Source organism: Arachis stenosperma, chromosome 2 (genome assembly GCF_014773155.1).
Source record: "Arachis stenosperma cultivar V10309 chromosome 2, arast.V10309.gnm1.PFL2, whole genome shotgun sequence".
NCBI classification, from domain to species: Eukaryota; Viridiplantae; Streptophyta; class Magnoliopsida; order Fabales; family Fabaceae; genus Arachis; species Arachis stenosperma.
In genome coordinates, this window is record NC_080378.1 from 24,576,613 (window position 1) to 24,582,314 (window position 5,702).

Sequence of the window (5,702 nt, forward strand, 5' to 3'; positions counted from 1 at the left end):
ATGAACTTAGCATAAGAAGGTATTTGCTCAAGTGCCTCTGCAAACGGAATCTTTATTTCAAGAGTCCTTAGATAGTCTGCAAAGCGGGCAAATTGCTTATCCTGTTCCGCTTTGCGGAGTTTCTGAGGATAAGGCATCTTGGCTTGATATTCCTCAACCTTAGATGCTGCAGGTTTATTCCTTACAGAAGTGGTTGAAAAAGCCTTGTTAGAGGGATAATTATCAGCACTCTCAGGTGTCTGATCCTCCTTGGGCGTTTGAACGCCAGGAATGGGTGAAGATTGGGCGTTAAACGCCAACTTCTCCCCCTTTTCTGGCGTTTGAACGCCAGAACTGGGCAAGGAATGGGCGTTTAACGCCAACTTTCCTTCCCTTTCTGGCGTTTGAACGCCAATAATATTCCTCTCTGGGCTCTTATTGTCCTCAGAGGGATTTTGAACAGTGGTTTGGTTATCTTCTGTCAATTGTTCTTTGTTTGGCTTCTTGCTCCTTTGAGCAGTGGTGTTCAGTGTTTTCCCACTCCTCAGTTGAACTGCTTGACATCCTTCTGTTATCTGTTTAGATATTTGCTGTTTTGCTTGATTCAATTGCAGTTCTATGTTCTTGTTAGCAACTTTAGTATCATGGAGCATTTCTTTAAATTCTGCTAACTGTTCTGTCATCAGGAGCAATTGTTGATTAAGCTCATTCATCTGTTCTTGAGGATTAGGATCAGTGACTAATGCCATGACCTCCCCTTTTGGAACGAACTCATTGCTAGAATATAAGTATTGGTTTCTAGCAACAGTGTCTATAAGCTCTTGAGCTTCTTCAATTGTCTTCCTCATATGTATAGATCCACCAGCTGAGTGGTCTAAAGACATCTGAGCTTTTTCTGTGAGCCCATAGTAGAAGATGTCTAACTGTACCCACTCTGAAAACATTTCAGAGGGGCATTTTCTAAGCATACCTCTATACCTCTCCCAGGCATTATAAAGGGATTCATTATCCTCTTGTTTAAAGCCTTGGATGTCCATCCTTAGCTGTGTCATCCTCTTTGGAGGGTAGAAATGATTCAGGAATTTGTCTGATAACTGTTTCCATGTCTTTATGCTTGCTGTAGGTTGGTTATTCAACCTCCTTTTAGCTTGATCTTTTACAACAAATGGAAACAGTAATAGTCTGTAGACATCCTGATCTACCTCTTTATCATGTACTGTGTCAGCAATTTGTAAGAACTGTGCCAGAAACTCAATAGGTTCTTCCTGTGGAAGACCGGAATACTGGCAATTTTGCTGCACTATGATAATGAGTTGAGGGTTTAGCTCAAAGCTGCTTGCTTTGATGGGAGGTATACAGATGCTACTCCCATATGCAGCTGTAATGGGGTTAGCATATGACCCCAGAGTCCTCTTGGACTGATTAATTCCACTTGAGTCCATAATGGACAAAAGGGAAATGATAATGATTGCAAAGAGATAATTTTTTTTTTTAAATAACCGAAAAAATAAAAATAAAATAAAACAAAAGGAAAATAAAACAAAAAAATATTCGAAAATCAAAAAGAAGAATAAGATCAAAGCAAATTGAGAACTGAATCAATTAGTTAATTAAAAAGATTTTGAAAACAGCAATTAAAAGATATGATTGAAAAGTTTTTATGAAAAAGATTTGATTTTTTAAAAAGAGGAAAGAGAAAAACAACAAAAAGACACCAAACTTAAAATTTTTAGAAAATCAAACACTAATTTTCGAAAATTTTAAAGGAAAAACACAAAGAGGACACCAAACTTAGAATTTTTATGAATAAAAAAGGGACTAAGAACATGCAATTTCGAAAAACCAGAAGAAAAACAAAAGCATGCAATGGACACCAAACTTAAAATATGAAACTAGACTCAACTAAAAGACTCTAAACCAACAAAAATAAAACAGTCCTAATCTAAGCAACAAGATAAGCCGTCAGTTGTCCAAACTCGAACAATCCCCGGCAACGGCGCCAAAAACTTGGTGCACGAAATTGCAATAACACTTTTGCAATCCCGCACAACTAACCAGCAAGTGCACTGGGTCGTCCAAGTAATACCTTGCGTGAGCAAGGGTCGATCCCACGGAGATTGTCGGCTTGAAGCAAGCTATGGTTACCTTGTAAATCTTAGTCAGGATATCGGAAATTATCAGGATTGATGGTAAAAAGCAAAAGAACACGAAAAAGGTACTTGTTTTGCAGTAATGGAGAATAGGCTGAGGCTTTGGAGATGCTCCATCTTCCGAATCTCTGCTTTCCTACTGTCATCTTCATCAAACACGCAAGGCTCCTTCCATGGCAAGCTGTATGTAGGGTTTCACCGTTGTCAATGGCTACCTCCCATCCTCTCAGTGAAAATACGTCCCTGATGCTCTGTCACAGCATAGGCTAATCATCTGTCGGTTCTCAATCAGGCCGGAATAGAATCCAGTGATTCTTTTGCGTCTGTCACTAACGCCCCGCCTTCAGGAGTTTGAAGCACGTCACAGTCATTCAATCATTGAGTCCTACTCAGAATACCACAGACAAGGTTTAGACCTTCCGGACTCTCTTGAATGCCGCCATCAGTTCTAGCTTATACCACGAAGATTCCGATTAAAGAATCCAAGAGATATCTACTTAATCTAAGGTAGAACAGAGGTGGTTGTCAGGCACATGTTCATAGTTGAGAATGATGATGAGTGTCACGGATCATCACATTCATCCGGGTTAGGAGCAAGTGATATCTTAGAATGGAAGCAAGCATGATTGAATAAGAAACAGTAGTAATTGCATTAATCCATCAAGACACAGCAGAGCTCCTCACCCCCAACCATGGGGTTTAGAGACTCATGCCGTGGAAGGTACACAAGAAACGTGTAAAAAATTGTTATGAAGTCATAAGGTACCGATTACAATGTCAAAAGATCCTATAAATAGTAAACTAGTATCCTAAGGTTTACAGAAATGAGTAAATGACAGAAAAATCCACTTCCGGGCCCACTTGGTGTGTGCTTGGGCTGAGCAATGAAGCAATTTCGTGTAGAGACCTTTTCTGGAGTTAAACGTCAGCTTTCATGCCAGTTTGGGCGTTTAACTCCAAGTTTTATGCCAGTTCCGGCGTTTAACGCTGGAATTTCTGATGCTGATTTGCTACGCCGGTTTGGGCCATCAAATCTTGGGCAAAGTATGGACTATCATATATTGCTGGAAAGCCCAGGATGTCTACTTTCCAATGCCGTTGAGAGCGCGCCAATTGGGCTTCTGTAGCTCCAGAAAATCCACTTCGAGTGCAGGGAGGTCAGAATCCAACAGCATCTGCAGTCCTTTTCAGTCTCTGGATCAGATTTTTGCTCAGAACCTTCAATTTCAGCCAGAAAATACCTGAAATCACAGAAAAACACACAAACTCATAGTAAAGTCCAGAAAAGTGAATTTTAAATAAAAACTAATAAAAATATAATAAAAACTAACTAAAAGATACTAAAAACATACTAAAAACAATGCCAAAAAGCGTATAAATTATCCGCTCATCACTTCCCCAAAAAATACACCCAAAAAATTCTGATCTACACCCGAGCGTCTGCTATAAATTGCAGATAATTAATCAAAACTAATACATTAAATTCAATCCACAGATTTATGTTCACACGTTAGTTTCACAGTCAATGTTCACGAATTATTCAGCTACACAATGCTAGACAAATAACTACAACAAAATTCAGAGTAAATCGTATGTAAATCAAACTTCAGCAACTATGTCAGATTCAAATTCATAATTCACTTCGTCCTGATTCAGCTGACAATTTGAAGTTGAATCATCCATTATCTTCAAAATGAGTTCAAACTTTGATTTCAAAAACCAGAAAATCGAAAAGAAAACGAAGTTGGGTTACAGAGAGAGGAACTAACGTCAATGGCGAAGAACAAACCAGTGAGAAAAGAGTAGAAAAGAACGATCGAAAAAGCAGGGGGAGAAGCGCGAAAAGAAGAACAAAGAAATTTGGAAAGAAAGAGAACGAAGAAGAAGAATAATCTTTTAAATTTGGAAGTTATATATAGCGCGTGTAACGGACGTAGCACTTGGAGCGAATTGGGGGGGGGGGGTTAGGGGTTAATTAACTTGTAATACTTACAAGCCCTAATCGCTTGTATGGAGAACTTTTCCGTAATTCATAATACTCTTCCATCCTTCTTTCCAAGTAGTCTCTTTATTTTCAAAGTTGTTTTTGTTTCTTATTTTCCATATCATCCAAACTACTGCAAACCATATATTTATCTAGTTCACTAAGATTCAAAAAAATCTCTAACCCCCTTCGATCTAACTCACCTAATTCTCCCTAATTCCATATGCTTATACCACAAGCACAGTACATAGTTACAATGAATATATATAGAAGCTCCTCATTCTCTTCGTATAGTCCACACATAATACAAGTTACCTCATTTGCGACTAAGATGTTGATTCAAGCTAGCCTCTTTATGTTATTAAGCTTGCCCAACTTATCATCTCAACTCTCGATGGTACTGCTCCTCTTCGGATACTTTTAAAGGTATGATGTGATTCTAGAAAACCTAATAATTTTGATGTCATAGACTAAACAATTTGACCAAAGAGCTCCCATCCTCGGAATAGCTCCATATAAGCTTATCTTGAGTCCTTGCATTTAAAATAATATTTTGTAATCAAAGGTATATTTTTTGCCAGTGTTTATACTCCCACTCAAAAAAGGATTTAGCTCCTCTAAAGTTGTTTATTTACTTTAGAAAAAAAGTAATGTAATTTAAACCTTTGATAATATAAATAGTTCTGATCATCTTAAATAAATAAATAGTAAATAAACACATTAAAAAAGTTAAAAGAAGAGTTTCTAATAGGGTTTCTTGGAGATTGTGCGACAACTGCAACAACTTCCAAGATCGCATGATTTCTTTTTTTATTGCATCTTCTTTCTCTTTTATTTTGTTTTTTCTTTTTTTTTCTTCAACAAAAAAGAAAAATTTTTCGGTTCTATTTTTTCACAACATTTAATTCTCTTTTTATGTTTTATTTCGTTATCTTCTTTATTTTTGTCTTCTATAACTCACATTTAAAATTTTGTCATGAAAGAGATTAATGGTGACCACTAGTGATTTTTCATCTTTTTTGAATCTCTAATATTTTTTGGAAAGTCAGGTAAAAAATAAAATAAATTAATTTAAAATGGATCAAGAAATGTTTTTTATTTTTTATTTTAATATAAAAAAATATTCATATAAATGTACTCAATCTCTTTTAGATAAGGTTAAATTACACATTTGATTCCTATACTTTTGGTGAAATTACAAATTGGTCCTTACACTTTAAAAGTTTGTAATTAGGTCCCTAAAGATAATTAAAATTTATAATATAGTCCCTGCCGTTCAAAAAGTGTTTGATTTAACAGAATATTCTCAGAATATTCTTTATTTTGAACATGTGACCTGCGCGTATTTGCAATAGGGACCAATTTGCAACTTTAGTGAAAGTATGGGGACCAACCGTGTAATTTAACCATTTGAAAATGACCAAAAACTCCCTAGACTATCTGAATCCATCCTACCCCTCCCCAGCTCTCTCACTCTCACTTTCTCACTTTTCAAAATGGCACCCCAACACCAACGCTCTCTGTCTCTCACCTCGACTCACCATCGTCGTGCCTCTCGCCTCCGTCACCACGCCGAATTCACTAATAAA